Genomic DNA, 19979 nt, shown 5'->3' with positions numbered 1-19979 from the left:
CAGGATTCCTTAGATCACGACGCCACGGCGCGGGACCTTAACGGAAAAAGCGAACATATGGCTCAAGTTGTCAACATCATTACAAGATACGTACAACTGTTGTAATAACTGAATAGTTACAGAAATTTAGTTTTCCGAATGCTATTAGTGTATTAGACTGGACTTTTGTGTATTCCTAAACCTACACAGCATGCTGGTATGATCATGAAATGATGAGCATGTTGCAGGCTACATGCAATGCAAAAGAACGCTTTACGAGTGTTGCAGCTAGTTGGCCAGGGTCCGTCCATGACTGTAGAATAAGGAAAAATTCATCAGTTCGTGATGTGTGAAGTGGATTTAAAAATACTGTCCTATTGGGTGACGGCTTGGAACCATGGCTCATGGTATCATATCGAAATCGGATTTTAAAATAAGGGGACAGCTATTTTATAATAGAACTTTCATTTGGCCAACTAAGAAGGAGGTTTTATATTCTACAATACGCCTGTACAATTGCTGCCTCAAACGTCCAAACAATCATTGTTTGTTGCTTTGTGTTGCACAATGTAGGCTAGAGAAGTACCTACATGATCATGACTGTGACTTTACAGAAAATATACAGGATTTAAATGAAGATGAAAATACTTTAGAGCCTGAGGAACCTGCCACTGGAAGGACTTCAAATGTATTCACGTCACTGCATTGACATAATTTTTCTACTCGTATTTTATTGATGCACATAGATTAACGCAGAAACGTTAATTAACTATCATTATTTCTCACACTCATAGTAGGCGCAATTATATTTAATAATGCTATTATGACCACTGCAAAGACGCATGTTAGGAGGTAGCTATTAGTATGCCGAATTTTCTTCGAAATATTTTATCATTTTCTGAAATGCTGTCTCTTTTTCTTCTCCTTTGCACTTCCGGAAATTGTAACTTTTTTTTCTAATATTCCGGGATGTGTAGCCTGCAAATGTCATTGTGCTTTCAAGGGGCGCACAGCTACTGCCGCGGCGTGCCGTCTGAATCAGAAGATCCAGTTTTAACCACGCGGAATCTTTATCTAGTTGTGATTGAAATGAGTGTAGTTTATTAGCATCAGAAGGAAAGTTGCTGAGTCATTGGGAGGCCTACCGTGGCTGCTTATCGTATTTCTTTATGAAACCGAACACCCGCACTCAGTTGACAAAGAGCACCGACAAATACACAGTATTGCAACATGAAACGTCACAACAACTTTTATGAGCACATGCTCCTGTCTTAGAAGCAGAAGGTTGAAGGATAAGGTAGAGGTTATTCTTACAATTCGAAGCATATGCTCATACTTCAACCTCTTGCTTCGAAGCATAACCTTATACTTCAACCTCTTGCTTCGAAGGAAATCCTTCAGTTTTATTCATATGGCCCCATATCTACACCCAGGATTTTGATACAGGTTTGGGTATCTAGTCTGTGTTTCTGGATTTCTGTTTCATTCCATAAGTAAGGGCGCTTTCGTCTTTTATGGAATATGATATGTTTACTTTTCCTAGGATTTATTGATAGTCCTTGTTGATTAAGGTAAAACTGGATGGTCTCAATGTCTTCTTGAATGTATTGTTTGAGATTTTCTGTAGGTTTGTCTTGGAGATTTTGGTTGTTATAATATAAGCTTATATGTCATCTGTGAAAATTAGTATGTTGCTTTTTTGTAGTGGGAGCTGTGATAGGTCCATGATGTAAATGGTGAAAAGTATTGGACTGAGCGACGAACCCTGTGGTATTCCTAAGTTGGTAATTCTGGTTGTTGTGTTTCCATAGGCTGGCGGGAAGGACACAGTTCTATTGGTCATGAGATTAATGATGACTTTAATTATATCTGGAGGGAGTAAAATTTTTTTCCATTTCTTGTTGTAGACTTGAGAGTATCACTGAATCATAGGCTTTTGATATGTGCATCGCTTCTAGATTGAGATGTTGTCTTTGGGTCCATACTGATAAAATATATAAGACTATATGCAATAGACAATGTGTTGTATTGTGTCCCTTTCTATATCCATATTGACATTTGGGCCATTGTCCCATTCTTTCCATATAGAATGATATTCATAGAATTTTTTCATATATTTTCCTTACGGTATTTGTTAGGATTATTGGACGAAAATCTTGCGCCTGGAATCCTGTCATTCCTGGTTTTTGTATGGGTATGAAATAATATTGTCTCCATGAATTAGGGATCGCATTTTGTTTTAGAATATGTGTGTATGCTTTTGCTAATATTGTATAGTATTTGTCAGGCAAATTTTTCACAATTTCGTAAGAGATTTCATCAGATCCCGTGACCATTCCTTTCTGCACTGTTTGTAGTGCTATTTTAATTTCTTCAGGTATGATGTCTGTTGTGAGGTTATCTGCCACCCCGTCATAAATGAAATGTGGCAAGCGGTTTTTATTCTGGACCTCATCTGGTGCGATCATATTTATGAAATCCTCCTATAACTTAGGGTGTCTGGGTATAATGGAGTTTTGGCAGCGGCGGATTTTCAGGGGAGGCAAGGGAGGCCGAGCCTCCCCTAATATTTTACCAGAACACAATATGGCAATAATAATTCCAGCTGAATTAACATCACAGACAAGTTACAGCAAATGACGAACATTTTTCCTTTTATATTAATTTTACTATTCACTATGACTAAGATGTAAGTTACGTAAAGTCGACCACATCCAGTTTGTGATGACCGCTCGCAATACTGTAGATAGTACAAATAATTCGCACTGGAAAATAACAGATAGCGCTGTAACCTGTGTAGTCGACATCTAGCAGCCTGCTGTGTCTATGCGAGAGCGGGAGAGAGGAGTCGGCTACATGACGCTACTCTCCAGTAACCATGGCAACAGCAGTTCAACCAATAAGATAGCTGGTTAGAAGAGTGTTTAAACTTGATAAAACACGCGAGGGGAGCCGATTTGGAGACGTCCTACCCACCGCTGACAACTGTACTGCTTATAGTCACAGCTGGTTTCGGCTGTATTGGGAAGCTCTCTCTCTTTCTCTCTTCTTGATTTTAGAAAATTGAGTCACGTGTTGTTAGTTTTCTCTCCCTGCGTAAAAGTTTTCATTTATGTTGTTAGATTTTCTCTTGTTTGCAGGTGTTCTTGTTATTTTATTCTTTTGTGTTACGAGATGTATATGATATATTTACTTCTACAGTATTTTAAATATATCGAGAGTTTAGAAACAAATGCAGATTTGTCTCTAGTTTCTTCTAGTAGCAATTATTCAGTATGCTGTGACCTATTTGATCGGTTTGCAAAGAAAGAGGAACATCGAGTTAATTTGCTGTAAAATTAGACTATGTAATAGTAATGAGCAAGCCCCGGATTCTTAGGTTCGAATCAATTTTGTTGCTGTCTCCTTACTCTGGAAATATTGCTTTTCTTATTCGTTTTATGTAGCAAAGCGTAACATTCTTAAATTCAATATGACCTAAAAAGACCTAATTCGTAGGTTAGGACTTGGAGTGTCCTAAAGAGAGACAATCTTTACCAAGCCGTCATAATAATATTAACAGTATGTTGTTTATTTTTATTTTTTCCCGTAAAATTATATAAATTCCTAAACATAAGATTTAAAATCCTAAAACATAAATTGGAAAACCTAATTTTAATTTCTTAAAACCTATAACTTCTGTGCTTGATAATGAGGTATGTCACAGGCCTTATATTTTTATATTCTCATCATTCACGTCTTGGCCTCCCCAACTTTCAAACTCACCACCCGCTACTGAGTTTTGGGGACTTTCTTTTCTGGTAAACCATTTTATTTGCTTCCAGACCATTGAAGTGGATGTGTGGCCTATAATTTGGGAGCAGAAGGTTTTCCAGGCCTTGCGTTTGGCATAGAGAATGAGCCTTCATATCTTTGCATGTTGTCGTTTGTAGGCAATGTAATTGGTTAAATTTTTTTTGGCGGATGAAAGTTTTTGCCATTTCTTTCCTCGTGTTGATTTCCTTCCTTATCTCCTCACTCCACCATTTGGGTTTGACAGTACTGTGCCAGTTTTTGGTCGATTTGGCTGGTTTGTTGCAATTTTCCTCAAATTGGCTGTAGTCTGTTATGATTTGCACGAGCTGCTCGATATCCACTTCTGTGCCTGCCTGTATGATAACTACTTTTGTGCTCTATTGGCGAATTGTTTGTCGCTTGATTACTTGGTTGATTGATATGGATATGGGAAAATAATCACTGCTCATATTATCCATTTTGATTTGCCAGGTCGTTGTTGGAATGAGATTGTGTGAGAGGAAAGTGAGGTCTGGTGAGCTATTTTGCTGTCCTAATTGGCCTATACGTGTCGGGTGGTCTTCATTGATTAAGGAGATGTCCTGTTGTAGGTGTTGGGCAAATTTGTATCTCGAAGAGATGCTGTTTCGAGTTATTGTGATGTGTAGATTAAAGTCTCTCATAATGACATATTTTTTGTTGCTATTTATAGGAAAGTGATTTGTCCAGAAAGTCTGGGTTATGTGGTTGCCTGGGGCGTTGTAGAATCCAATGATTTGGTAAGCATCTTTATCTATTTCTATTGTTTGAAACGAGTCATTGTAATTGGTGACAGTGCGTACATTGTGGATGAGAATGTCCTTTCTTATCATGAATAAAATTCCTCCACCTTCTCTTTGTAGTCTGTCTAGGCGTATGATTGTGAAACCCTGGATAGTAAATTTGTTGATGAGTGTAACCATGTTTCAGATATGAAAACTATGTCAGGCTCTTCTTGTATAATAAATTGTTGGAATTCTACCGTTTTGTTATGAATGTTTCGGGCATTCCATTGGATTAGTTTAAGACCTCGAAGACCTTCTGGGATTTGAGCTGGAGTTTTTTTTTTTTTTTTTTTTTTTTTTTTTAACTCTCATTAACATTTGGTAGAATTTGTTGGATCATTTTGTAAATTTCTAGTCTCTCATTTTCCATTTTCTTCGGCTTTTCTGGCTTTGTTTCTTGGTAAGGAGGGTTTGTTCCCGCGTGTTTTGGGTATTGTAGGGTTGATGCACTACTTTTCTTGTAGTCTTGGGTTGTTGTGATTTCTGCTAATTCTGTATATTGGATCTCTTTACCATATAGTTCTTTATACTGTTTGCCTGGTGTGGTTCGACACTGGACCTGCTTGTTGTTTTCCTCTTCGTCTACCTTCCTACTCAGGGGGAGCCCCAGTTTTGATGTAGGTGTTTCTGTGGAGTCTCTTTTCTTCCTACTTGTTTCTGGTTGTGTACTGTTTTCTACCTGTGGGCTATGTACAGTTTGTGTGGTATTTATTTTTGGTAGCTCCGGAAAGTTATCTTTACTTGTATTTGAGTTGTTCTGTATTGCAACTGCTGTGTAGGACTTGCGACCAGTTAGTAGCTGCATGGCATCATATCGTGACATTCGTGTTTCATTTACTATCTGCAAAATTTGTGATTCCAGCTTTTTGTTTGGGCAGTTATTGTCTACTGGGGTGTGAGGACCCTGACAGTTGCTACATTTTATGCAGGTGCTGGGACATCGTTCCATCGGATGTGTGTTGCCACATTTTCTGCACTTCTGTGTATTTTTACAGAATTTGGCTGGGTGTCCAAATTTGTAGCAGTTTAGGCATTGTAATATGGAAGCTTGAAAATGTTGTATTTCGTATCTGTTGCAATACAGAGTGAGGGCTTTTGGCAGAGACTGTGACCTACATGTTATTGCTACTGTTTGGGTGGGGATATATTCTACTTGCCCATCCTGGTTGATGCTCCTTTTTTTGAAACAATGGATATGCGTGATTTTTGCGTCCCCTTCCATTTTGGCTGCCTGCAATATTTCCTTATCTTGAATGTTCACTTCCACTAGATGACTCTCGATTTCCAGTAGACGACAGGCTATAGGTGTAGCAGTGATGCCAATATCTGCAAAAGAAATGAAACTAATGTGAGGAATGTTACAATAGGTGTGTAGTATAATGTTACATTAGATTGCATAACGTGTGTATTGCGTTATGTTAGGTTTGGTTAGGTGTGTAAATTTAGAACAGGTGTGTAGTATTTTCTGACAGGTTTCAACGTTACATTTTGTACTATTCTCAGATGTTATGTTAGGTTAGGTTAGGTGAGTACTATTCTCAGATGTTAGGTTAGGTTAAGTTAGGTGTGTACTATTCTCAGACGTTAGGTTAGATTAGGTTAAGTGTGTACTATTCTCAGACGTTAGGTTAGGTTAGGTTAGATTAGATTAGGTGTATAAGATTATATGAATGGTTACGTTAGGTTAGGTTAGGTTTATATTGTCGGACCATCTGATCTGTTCCCCCGTAAGATACGCGAACTGAACCCTAATTCCTTCTCAGCCTCGGTAATTCATTTCTCTCCCTGCATATCTATCTCTCTCCCTTTCTCTCCCCCACAATTCACAATTTTGAGCCTTCTTGCGGGACAGTTTATTTGCACTTGCAGTCCAGTATTGTCAACTCAACATGAATACTGCAGCACGGAGTCATAGTCTTAGGCTGTGACGGAGTGGTGAAAAAATATTATTAAGCAAGTAATAGCATTTTGCGATGAAGAGAAACAAACAGGTCATCTCTTTCCTATAGGCAACGATAAAAAGAGCTGCGATCACTGGTGAGACTTACTTTATTTCAATTGATTATGTATTAAAATTACTTACTCACCTAATACTAATACAACATGTTATGTAATTTATATAGGCAGGTCAGAGCGCCTAATAAAGAAAATCAGGAGAGGGAGAGTCTGTGGAGGAGATGAAAAATTAGAATCACCAGGGAAGAACAGACCTAGAGAACCTTTAATTCTTGTAGATCATATGAACCGATGTATATTTTAAGAAAAAAGATACAAGAATTTAATACCTTGCAGAAATAAATTCCGACATTGAAGAAATTACTGAAGGTTATGAGAGAAGCAATAATTTCCAAGGTTGGAGAGAAACGCTACGGAAAGTGATTCGAGACATGCAATTTAGGTTTAAAAAAATGTAGAAATACAAGATGTATTTTGATTGAAAGAAATGATATTGTAGCATGGAGGACCAGTTATGTATGACGACGTTTGATGGAAGTTTGGCAACATCCCTATTCGGCAAGGTTCGTGGTCTGCTGTTTGACGTGGTGGGAGGAAAGCGGGTGGAATGGAGTGAGTACAGGCGTTAACTTTTTCAAGAACGACGACAGCGCTGAAGGGGCACAGATCCGATGGTCCAATAGTAATACTTACCCATTTATGGTTGTGGTGGGTAGAGCAGTGCCGCCCTTTTGAAGAACTCGCACAACAGACGGGACCTCGGGAATTTCGACTTCAATATGTGCTCAGCAAAGTAGCCCTCGAAATGCTCCTTCCTTCGGCCGAACACATGCATCGAGTACTTGATGGAGAGCCACTTCCTCTCAATGTTCTGGGTGTGAACGGGCAAGATTTGTCTCGCTAGACGTGATACATTTTCCATGTGAATCTCGCCGCTGGCGTCTGTGTCAACAAACTCACCAGAATGGTTAACACGGAGATGCACGAAGCCTTCATTTTGCAAGACATTATAAGCTTTCCAGCAGTCATACACTATAGTCGTGCCAGGAAGAATCCACTGTGTAATTAGATTTAGCAACATTTCTGCATTGCGGTTCTGTACAGGGGCAAGGAAGAAGTTACCAGGATTTCCTCGTTCTATCCCCCCAAAAACCCATTGACTCTCAACGCGTCTGCCCCAGTTGTATTTTCTGCGTCCATATTTACTCTCATCAATTTCGATTACAGATAACTTGCTTCCGCCCACAAATGAACCACGTCTAGCACTACGTTCAAAATTACATCTCAGTGCCATTCCGTGGCGTTTGTTGCACCTATAATAACATCTGTTGTTCCTGCCTATTACCTGTCTGATATCGGCACATGTTGGACACGCCACTGACTGCCTGAAAATATTGTGTGAAACTAGAAAATTCTCCCACTCCACTGTATTTCGCAGTATACCTACAAAATCCATACTTTCATATCATATCGCGCGCATGCCATTTCAAGTTCAGATCTCACACTACGCGCATCATTTACCACAGTTAGCGACACTGCAATCATTCTCCCACTCCACTTCAAATTACGTCACAACGACGAAATACAGTGAAACCTGTCTAAAGCGGCCATCTGAAGTTACCTTGTAAAATGGCCGTTTTATCAGGTGGCTACTTGATTAAGGTTGCTGTTTTTATAAAAATACTGAATTTCATTGACTTTTTAGTACTGTGCGCGTACAACAATCGTGCATATTAATGTCAGCCTCTTCCAATTCTTGCAACTAGCCTTTTCAAAACTCGCTTGCGGTACCTCAATTTAAATGGCTGGATAATACCTTGATCAAGGGGCTGGAGGTGTAATGTATTTGGGGGAGGAAACACCAATTTCACTGATCACATTGCGATTTTGGCATTTAATCTTGGAATTGAAATCGCATACAGTAGCTAATTCTCAAACAATGTGATTTCATCCAAGCTTTATTGTTGGCAGTCCACTTCACCCCCAACAAGCCCATGTCAACATTTTTCCAACATCTCGGTTTCAATGATTTTCCTATCATTAAGAGTGCTTCTTTTCCTCCTGCAGCATTGCAACAAAATAGCAGGGTTATTCTGTCTTTTGTCAACTTCCCCTCTTTACACTCTTTTTCTTAAAACTTAAAGTTTTATTAGGGAGGGTCCTGAAAAAAACCTGTTTCGTCAACATTGTAAATGTCTCTGAGTTCATATTCCGCAAGAATTGAAGGCAATCTATTTTTTCCATTCTTCATTAACATTGGTTGCAATGTCACCTCCTTCACCAGACACAGAACGAAATGCAATGTTATGCCGTTTTCTAAAGCATTCTTCTCTTACCTCCCATTACTAGAAACAAAATTGCTTACATTGAGTTCTTTGGCAATTCAAGAGTTTACTCTTGAATCATAGACCCACTTACCGGCAATTTCTTCGCCCTCGCACACTTGAATCATTTGTAAACGAAATCATTCACATTACTAAACACAGATTCTGTCTTCTTTTTTGGCATATTTTTCTCCAATTCTTCTAATATTTCATCTTTATTCTTAATTATACCGTTTATTTGTGTCCTTCCACATTTGAATATTTCTGCAATTTCTCTCGCAGATGTTCCCTTCTCACTTTCTTCAATCATTTTTCGTCTCACCTCTAAACTTAACACCACTCTAGATTTATTGTTAGTCATGATTTCTCTCTCAAACTAGCTTCACAGTTCTGAATCAACTGAATGAAAAGAAAAATTCGTAATAGCTGGTCCAAATAGAGAAAGATAGAAAGAGGAGAAAAAAATTCGAACGGTTAACTACTGACCTGAAGCATACTGTGACATTTTCGATAGAAAACGTCCGTGTTTCAATCCTTTAAAAACGAGTAAGAATTTATAGCTGTGCAGGGTCGAAGTGGAAAGTGACAAAAGAGTCATAAAACAGTAAACAACTAACCCCAAGATATGGAGGTTGTACTGTTGTACATTAGGTATTGTCCTCGTGTTATTGCTCTCTGTCCTCTAACCATCGAAAAAATAGGTCAGATTTCTTGTTGGACAGTGACTGTTACAGTCAGGTTCCAATCCAAATAGACCCCGGCCGCTGTCCTGCGCATGAGGTGGCCGCTAAATAAATGGAGAATTTGTATTGTTCTTATGGAAAATTCAATTGCTTCCAGAGAAAATTGGCCTTTTGGCCAGGTGGCCATTTAAATAAAGTGACCGCAAAAGCAGGTTTCACTATATGGCCGCCTTCTTCATTCAAGCAGGACGATTTTCCTATATAAGTAAGGTACCTATTTTGGGCAGGTTGGGTGGTACCACAGCTCTCCCAGTGATCACATCGAGTTTCTACTACTCCATACTACAAAACTAAGGTAAACTAAAAGTTTTTCTTTTCAATTCTCTATACTGGCTGTACCAAAAGGAAGATTCATCAATTTCTGTGATGGGAAATTATTCTAATTTTAAAAAGGCAAAAGCCAAATCTGCAATTTTATTGCTGTCAGGTGGGCAAAAAATAATTCCACCCAAGAAACTTCTCCAAATCCTGCTTCTGCTAGTAATCTATTTATACAGACAACAATTAAAAAGTTGGAACCTACTACAAAAAATGTTGAAGTACCGGTAAGCCTAAAGTATAATTCAGTGTCAGACAACGTGGACTATATCTTCAATCACTCACTCTCTCTGAATTCCCTATTTTCTAATGTGTTATGCAGTAACTGTGACAAACCAGGGAAAAGCATGGGTTTTGCACCAAAGTAATAGTGAAGTGTCAGAGTTGTGGTTGTGTGTTGTGTCTCACTTATTCCAGTCCAAAAATAACTGAAAATAAACATAGGGGTAAACCATCGTTTGATGTCAATAGAAAAATTGTACATGCATTTGGAAAGGGACAAGCTGCCATTGAACATTTTAGTTTAGGGATGAACATGAACACATTGTGCTCATATTATAATCATTTATCGGTCATTTCTAGAGAAGCGGAAGCATTTCAAGAGAATGTTTGTAATCGTGCTAGAGAAAAAGTAAAAAGGGCACACTGTAAAGAAAACCCTGAAATTGTAGGAAAAGAAATAATTGATACTGGTATAACTTTTGATGGGAGTTGAATGAAGAGAGAGTTTACAAGTAATTATGGGATAGGCTGTGTTATAGATATTCTGACAGGCTTCGTAATAGATTTTGAGATTCTCTCCAATTAAGCTTACTGCCATACATGTTTTTTTGACAGCAAAAAGTCTTGGCAGTGAGAGTCCAAAATTCCATTTTTTGTATATTGGGCACAAATCAAAATGTCTTCTTCTTCTTCCTGTTGTTCCTAGGTGGAACATAGGGCAGCAGTGAAGTTCCTCCAGCGTACTCTGTCGCCAGCCATCTGTTTCACCTCTTTCCAGCTTTTCCCACATCTCTCTACTTCCTCCTCTATCGATCGTTTCCATATTTTTCTAGGCCGTCCTCTCTTCCTTACTCCTTGTGGATTCCAGCCAATTGCAGTCTTCTCAATAGCTCCATCTGGCTTTCTCAGCGTGTGGCCTATCCAATTCCATTTTCTTTGTTTTATTTGATAATATATTTGTGATTAGTTAGTTCTTCTCCACAAATCTTCATTTGCTATTATTTCCGGCCATCTTATATTTAGAATACACCTCAGGCATCTGTTCACGAATGTCTGTATCTTTTTATTTATTACATCCGTAATTTTCCTTGTTTCACAACCATAGAGGAGGACTGATTTTACATTTATGTTAAACAGTCTGAGCTTTGTCTTCAATGAGATGTTGTTATTCCGCCATATGGGACAAATCAAAATGTGACAGGAATTATTTAGGATCATCTCCAGCATTGGAGGTTGAGGCTGGAGAGAGACTCTGGAAAAGATCAGAGAAACTGGGTTTCGATATACTATACTTTTGTCAGATGGTGAGTCCAAGACGTTCAACCATCTGCAGAAACTAAATGTATACAGTAATTCATATGCCATCATCAAAGAAGAGTGCCTGAACCATATTTCTAAGAGGTTAGGTTCAGGCATAAGAAGTGAAATAAAAATAATGGAAGACAAGAGGTACGAATTTTGGAGGCAATACTCGGGACAACTTGAAAGACACAGCAATAGTGAAGCTAGAACACTACTATAGGGGGGCTATTGCATCCAATATTCCTGATGTTGTAAACATGAAGACTGCTGTGTTGGCCACTCTTTACCATTGTAGAAGCACAGATTCCAAGCCAGAACATGATAAGTGCCCTAAAGGAATGAACTCTTGGTGCCTCTACAATAAAGCCAAAGCGAAGAGAGAAAAACCAAATTCCCATAAAGAAATGGACAGTACTCCCCTTAATGACACCTGAGTGGCTAAAATACTACCTGTATAGCAGAGATTGTCATCAGATACCATTTTAGCCAGATGTACAAGAGAAATGACAAAATCCAAATGAGAGTTTGCATAGTGTCAGATGGGCAAAGTGCCCAAAACTAAATTTTGTGTCCAAAAAAAGGTACATCTGACAGTAATTGAAGCAGTTGTACAGTTCAACCAGGGGTCATACCAAAGAGAACTCTCCAGGACCCAACACAACCTGTCTCAGAAATAAAAAAAGAAAATTTGCAAACAATGAGACAGTTGCTGCCACAAACAAAGTGTTCGACATTATTTGGAGATGGAGAAACACAGAAGACAGTAGGAAAGGGTTGCCAGAATTCATAGGGAGAGCATTTTGAAGCAGAAGGAAGGAAAAACTTATGGTTCTGATGACTTCTGATTGGTGAGTGTCAATTATTAGCATGTAATATATACAATAAACTTTAAAACTAATTTTCCGTAACTTTTTTTTTTCATCATTCTGGCATGTACTTTTTATAGTAAATATAATCCAATGTTCTTGAAATTTTTACAGTTGGTAGATACATTGCCCATAAACATGACCTAGTATGGGTTTTGCCAAATTTTGATTTTGAACAATTTTATGATTTTTTAAACAGTTTTTATTTAATTTTAAATTACAAATTTAAAAATTAGGCCTAATTATATAGTTTTAAAAATAATAATAGTAAGACAAAATTGATGCTAGGCATTATTCTCCTGCCGTTTCTGTATAACATATTACAACTTTGTAAAATTAATTTAAATTTTTGACCCAAAAGTAACTTATGTGTTCAAAATTTGTTTTTTTTTCTTCAAAAAGTATGTATGCAATGAAATTGAAATCTTGTGCATATACTTACAATGCATAGCTAAACATACTATGAATATTTGATTGAAATCGGAACAATAGGAAAAAAGTTTCTTATAATGGCAGAGTGTCCCCTTAAGAAGGGTTATAATACTGATTTTAGATTATGTGCAGCACACGTTTTCCGTTATTAACTTCACACTATAATCAAACAAGAAGTTAAGTTACATACCTAATGTCTTTTTTGTCTTGCTGACAGTTAAATTTTGTGTACCGATATTTTATATAATAAACCCAGACAATGTTGTATATGTTTTAACAGTGTGAAATCTTAGCCTCAACTCTAATACCCCTACGTGTCTGTTAAATTCCTCAGCGGAATGTTTGGAAAAAAGCGGAAGGCTATTCCACCAATTTAGCTGTTACCCCATTATTCGTAAATTAAATATAACTTATGATAATTTTAGAGGTGTAACAATATTTTAGCACATGAAATCGCTCTAATTCTCAATGAAATTATGTTCTATGGATTACAGGAAACTAATTAATTCCCATTGATTAAAGTTCACGTTAACACTTTGTTTGTTAAAAACATAAAATTATTTAGTCATACGTTAAAAAGTGTTAAAATTTTTAAAAAGGTATATTCTTTCGACAGACGGCCCGTTTCGACATGATGTCACGTCTTCTTCAGTGTCTCCTGAACTACTGGTGATCTTGAATTCTGCGATGTGCATTTGTCGATTGTAGGGGTGGGGGTATGTTGCTTTATGGTTGGGGGCTGGTTGTTTGTGTGTTATGACGTATCATATTAATTCCCAGTTCTGAAGAAATGACTTATAAATAATTGATGGAACAGCCCCCATATGCTCAATGCTTTTTTCTTAACGTGGAATCCTCTATACTCTCTGATACTTGCCACATGGGTAGGCTATCCTATTTCTGGCTTAATTGAGATAAAGATTTCTATGGTAAGTACATTAAATGTTATCGATCATCATGCAGCACATGATTTTGAGGCATTGCTGTTCTGTCTTCACCACTATCGCTGAGGAGATGATAGAATTGTTGACTTGTTTGGAATATCACGTACAGCAAACTCTATTCGAAATGTCTTTTGCTTTGTGATCAAGGAACTTGTAATACAGTACCGGTAGGTTTTATCCAAAACAACATGCTGCACAAAAGAGTACTGTATGTTAGCTAACTTCTCACTAAATACACTTCTCAACAATAATGGAAGTCGGCAGTCGTATTATTTCAGTCATGACCACTTGTACTGATTCTCGTAGTCACTGTGATAATAAAATTCAATAAATTATTTAAAGATTACATTGAATTCCACAAGGAAGATATAACTAATCAAAATGGTAAAGGTTTATATGGATCACTCAGTACTTCCATGCAAGGCTTATACAGAAATACCAATCAATCAATCAATCAATCAATCAATCAATCAATCAATCAATCAATCAATCAATCAAAGGACATTATGGCGCATGTCAGCTCCATTTCGATTTCACAAAACGCTTCCACTCTGTTCTGTCTTTTGCTAGTTTCTCCCAGTTGGTACCGTAATTCCCATTTCCATACATTCCTTCTGAATTTCATCTTTCCATCTACTTCGAGGACTTCCCAGTGGCCTTCAGCATAAAAATTTGCATTATGTAGTCTGTTAAGTGTTTCATGTTTTCTGTTATTAGAATTGTCTATCAAAACACCAAGATATTTGAACTGATTGACTATTTCAAAACTATAATTTTTTATTTTAAAGCTATTGGAATCCTTTTTGTTCTAGTGATTACCATATAGGCTATTTTGTTTTACTCTCGTTAATATTTAATCCAATGTTTTGTGCCTTTTCCATTAATTCAATAAATAGCTGTCTTATTTGAAGCTCATTTCTTCCTATTAATAATAAATCATCAGCATAGCCTATGCAAAAATTTTGTGGTGTCCACCCAGGTTTATTCCAGCTGGTATTAAGTCTGTCGTATTATCTTCTCTAATGCTATATTAAATAAGATTGGCAAGAGAGCGTCACCTTGTTTTAATCCTGTTTGATTTACGAATTCTTCTGATATAATTCTATTTGTTACTACTTTGCTTATCGTATCTTCCATACATATCTTACATAATCTGATTAATTTCAAAGGTATTCAAAATTCGGCCATTATATTCCATAGACTATATACAGTCTATACAGAAATATGGTATTTGTAATTCAATTTTAGATCAGATTTCAGATTTCTTTGTTTCATTCTGATTGGTTGTGATGTGATTTACAGATACTCTGTCTATGGTATTGCTCGCTCTCAACTGCATTGTTCGTGACCACCGAAATCGAAATCTGGACCACTACGTAAAGAAGCCAAGTCTAGGTCTGGCAGAGCAGCAACATCCTGATGGCAGCTTTGGAAACCTCCACAGCACAGCTCTGGCAGTACAGGTACAAGATCTTATTCAAACATGCAAAGCGATGGTGGATTTTGAGAGATGTGCATAAGAAAATCTCATTTCCCTTGCACACAGGTTTACAAAGATGAGTTTTTGAAGTGGTTCGTCTACATAAAGAATTAATAACACTAGTCAACAAGGTTTTTGTCACAAGGGTGAAAATGGTCATTTTAGATCAATTTTTGTGTGCTGATACTAGATCTAAACTTGAAAATTTTCCATCACGCACCATTTAAGAGGAAAATTGGAAATTGTGAAAAAATAAGAATGAATTTACCAAAGAACTCGGGTATCGAACTATGGACTTTATTTAAACGGTTACACAGTATATTCATACGTTTTATAACTTATTGTTGCTCAGTATATACTAAAAGTGTATTTTAAGGAATAGGTTCTTTCAAATACATGAGTCTACATTAATAAGGTGCATAGTGGATGATATATACCTGTATTATTTTATTGCTTTATGACGCTAGACCGACAGAAAGCACTGAGAGGGTGGGCTTTTAGAGTGAAATAGATTGCATTTTAGGATTAGTTGAATATTATTTGAGCTTGTGACAAGTTGTATCGCTGGTTTTAAGTGTTTATCTTCGCATTCATTTACTCTTTCTCAGAATGAAAAAATCTCGTCGTGCATTTGTAAATTCGCCGGACAGCTTTTGTTACATATGTGGAGAATTTACGGCAAAATCGCAGCGTCGGCCATTATCAGATTAGTTAAAACAAGCATATTATTACTATTTTGAATGTAATGTGTGTGATGAGGACAAATCATGGGCTCCCCATATGTGCTGCACAACATGTTACTCAAAACTGATAAACTGGATGAACGGAAAGAAGACTCGAAGTATGTCGTTTGCAGTTCCAATGATCTGGTGTGAACCGGCAAGCCATGCAGAAGACTGTTATTTCTGTTTAACAAAGATTACGGGATTTTCAAAGAAAACAAGATCTACAATTGGATATCCTAATGTTCCATCTGCAATAAGACCTGTACCACCTGGACCAAAACTGCCTGTTCCTAATCCTCCTTCGCAATTGGAGGAATTGGTTCTTCCAATAGAACAAACAGATGATTTAGCTCAACCATCAACATTCTCTATCCGTCCTATAGCCCAGAACATCATAAATAACCCCATTTAATTCAACAATGTGAACTGAACAACTTAATAAGAGATCTTAATCTCACTAAACAACAAGCTGAGATTTTAGGGTCTAGACTGCAACAATGGAACCTGCTAGCACGAGATACTAAAATTTCATTGTGCAGGAAGAGACATGAACGGTTTTCAAAGTATTTTATAATGAAGAATTCTATGTGAATGTGTGTAAATATAGATGGCTTAATGGAAGAACTAGGATTTCAACACATCCCAGAGGAATGGAGATTATTCATAGATTCTTCCAAAATAAGTTTAAAAGCAGTGTTATTGCACAATGGAAACACTAAACCATCAATTCCAGTGGCGTATTCAGTAGATATGAAGGAAACTTATATCAATTTGTCAGTGTTACTAGATGCAGTCCAATATAAAATATACTGCTGGCAACTCTGCGGAGATTTGAAAATTGTCGCCTTATTGCTCGGACTTCAGGATGGATTCACAAAATACTGTTGCTTTCTCTGTTTGTGGGGTAGTAGAGCGACTGAAAAACACTACAGAGTGAAGACTGGCTTCCCAGAGAAAGCTATGTCCCAGGAGAACATAATATCAAGTATGTCCCTTTAGTAAAACCGGAAAAATTACTGCTTCCTTCTTTACATATCGAGCTTAGTTTAATGAAGAGTTTTGTTAAAGCTATCCATAAAAATGGAGAAGGTTTTGCATATGTAAGGAATATGTTTCCGAAACTTAGTGAGACTAAAGTGAAAGAGGGAATTTTTGTTGGCCCTCAAATTAGGAAACTTTTGAAAGATGAGAGCTTTGAAAAAAAATTAAATGTTGAGGAACAAGAAGCTTGGAATGCCTTTGTAAGTGCTGACAATTACCAACAGTTTGTACAAGAACTCCTGCATAGTTACCAGAAGCTTGGTTGTCGAATGTCATTGAAAATACATTTCCTCCATTCCAATCTGGACTTTTTTCCTAGAGAACTTAGGAGCTGTAAGCGATGAAAAAGGGGAAAGATTCCATCAAGATATACACAGGATAGAACAACGATATCAAGGAAGGTGGGATTCTAATATGATGGGGGACTACTGTTGGTTTTTGTTCAGAGAAGGTGACTCAAACTACAAGAGGAAAAAATAACTCTAAGTAACTAAATACTTTTTTTTAAAATCTAGCTTGAAATCTGTATATGGTTGTTTACTTCAATATTTTAATCAATTTAATTTATAAACCTTAAAAAATTATAGTTACTTTGATCCAGTTTTAAATTAATAAAGTAAAAGCCTATTTTGAAGGGAAAAAAGGAACATAATGCCATTTTTTTCTTATTGTAGTTATTATTTATGCGACGTTATTATTTTTCTGTGAAACGTCAGTGTATTTTGTGTATAAATTTTGCATCTTAGGAATTTATTTATTTTCACTGTTGTAATTACGTCTTTTGAAATGCGCGAAAACGTTTTTTTTAATCAAAATATTTCCCCTTCTGTCGCACAAAAATGTTACGTGTTACAGATTTTTCGCTGCCATTTTCGTAATCAGCAGGGTCGATTTAGTAAAAATCAGCTGATTTCATTTCTGTGACAGACAAAAAGTTAAAATTTGTCGACTAGTGTAATCAATCTGAAATGTAAATGATTCATTCACTGTATCAAGTAATCACATTTATCCTAATAAAATCGATTATTTTATGGCAGGTACGTGTATTTAACATTGACCATTGTACCGCCTTCACATATTGATATAAATGAGCCGTTCAGAGCAGAAGTGGTGTAAGTCAAAAATGGGTAATGAGGGTTAAAGTAAACATTCTGTAAAATACAGAGCAAAGTAACAGTTAATATTCAATTTATTTAAACTATTAGTATTCAGTGAATAGCAAGAAGGACATATTAATTCCTACTTTGCTCTGTATTTTACAGAATTTTTACTTTAAACCTCATTACCCATTCCTGACTTACACCACTTTTACTCTGAACGGCTCAAATCTACTTAAGAAGTAATTATTTTAAAATAATAGAGCTGTGATAATTATAAATAAAAGCATATTTGATGATTTAGTGGTTACTATGCTTGCATTTCAATTCAATCCTGGAATAGGATGATGGATTTTTGGATGGAAAGATTTTTTTTTTTTCATTTTCATTTCATTTATTATATTCCATAAATCTTACATTAGCAATGAAGTTTTAAGATGTGGAACAAGTTCAAATTTTACAATATTACAATTACAATTACAATTTTTACAGTATTTTACAATTTTTACAGTTTTACAATTTTGCAATTTTCTACAATATTTTGGCGAGATGTAGTGAGATGAGGTGAGGCCCGAGAATTCGCCAAAAGATTACTTGGCATTTGCCTTATGGTTTAGAGAAACCTTGGAAAACCTCCAACCAGTAATCAGACCAAAGGGAGTTAAATGAAGAGGCCGAGGACTTGCTGTAGACCATCCGGTGTCAGTCTCATGGCTGGGCAAAACCTCGGAAGAAACCGACTTTCATTGGACGAGAGAATAAATCTGTGGGCCTCATTTACATGATTATTTGTATGTAAATGGTATTTTTCTTTGATATTGAAGATAGAATTCTATATTGGTAATATATGGAGTGTCTCAAAAACAGTCCATCAAAGTAATTGAAGGGTTTTTTTGAAAAAAAAAAAAAAAAAACCAGAGTACAAAAACTTAAATTTTCAGGAGAAAACAAAAAACTATCTGACATGATTGTTGTTGACACTTCAAGTATGAAATTCATTATGTCATTTCTTACGGTGTTATAGAAACTGTGGAAAACTGAAGTACATTTATAACTTAAATTGCCTCATAGAAATACATGTGTAAATGTAGGTAACTGTAGACAATCGTTGTTTTAAGAGAAAATTCTCTGTTGAGGCTGAAGTGTGCGCCTCTTTTAATCTTCTTTTTCTTTATTATATCCTATTTATTCTCCTTTTGTTGTTTACATTTCTTCCATGGGGTTACTTCTGTACCTAAAGATGAGTCCATAACTAATACAATAATTGGCATGTTAAAGTATTTTTCTTTGAGGTGGCTTTTGCCGTGTACATAAGAAGCAATACTGCAAGTCTACTACTGTTTAAAATTGTATGCATAAATGTTTAAAATGATATGAATGTGATATTTGTAAATGCTACCATCGTCCTGGTCAGTATTTGGACTATGATTGTTTTATGAAAACCATTGAAAATTTCCACTCCTTTAACAGAAGATAGTGGTGTTTACCAGGGGTGATTTCTCAGGGCATGCTATGCTTGCTGCGCAAGCCCAATATTTTCGTAGAATGTGTATTTCTCAAAATGGCGTTACATACATTAAAATTTATTTTGATTTTTTAAATACTGTATAGGCGTAATACCATCCGCAGGTTGCAAACCGCAAATATTGCAATGCTTGATCGTTTCTTGGAGCTACAGGAAAGACGTAGAAATAGCGAGAATATGATGCGCGCGCAAGTGCCTTCCTCCTTGGCCCATCCTAGGCGCACATGCTTCTGTTATGTGTTGTTTGAAGCTCTGGTCCGAGAGCTACACCAACGACTATTTAACGTTACACAGACCAGTATTGGCAGTGAGAATGTGCTGTGATTTGCGAGTGCAATGTAATTGTATGAGCGGAATGCATATGTTAGCTGCTGCATGTATTATTAATTCTTAAACATTAATTTGAAGAATTGCAATGAGTTCGGAA

At 36.6% G+C, this 19979-nt stretch overlaps 1 protein-coding gene across 1 annotated transcript in view; it reads left to right on the top strand.

The window, feature by feature from the left end:
• The window catches only part of LOC138693777 (DNA polymerase alpha catalytic subunit-like), a 65099-nt gene extending 50028 nt beyond the window's left edge, over positions 1-15071 (top strand). The window contains exon 10 of the mRNA XM_069817573.1: positions 14987-15071. The gene's annotated coding sequence lies outside the window, so the exon portion shown is untranslated. The remainder of the gene's footprint in view (positions 1-14986) is intronic.
• The last annotated feature ends 4908 nt before the right edge of the window (positions 15072-19979 follow it).

This window comes from Periplaneta americana, unplaced genomic scaffold (assembly GCF_040183065.1).
Source record: "Periplaneta americana isolate PAMFEO1 unplaced genomic scaffold, P.americana_PAMFEO1_priV1 scaffold_21, whole genome shotgun sequence".
NCBI classification, from domain to species: Eukaryota; Metazoa; Arthropoda; class Insecta; order Blattodea; family Blattidae; genus Periplaneta; species Periplaneta americana.
This window is presented reverse-complemented; position numbering and strand designations above follow the sequence as displayed.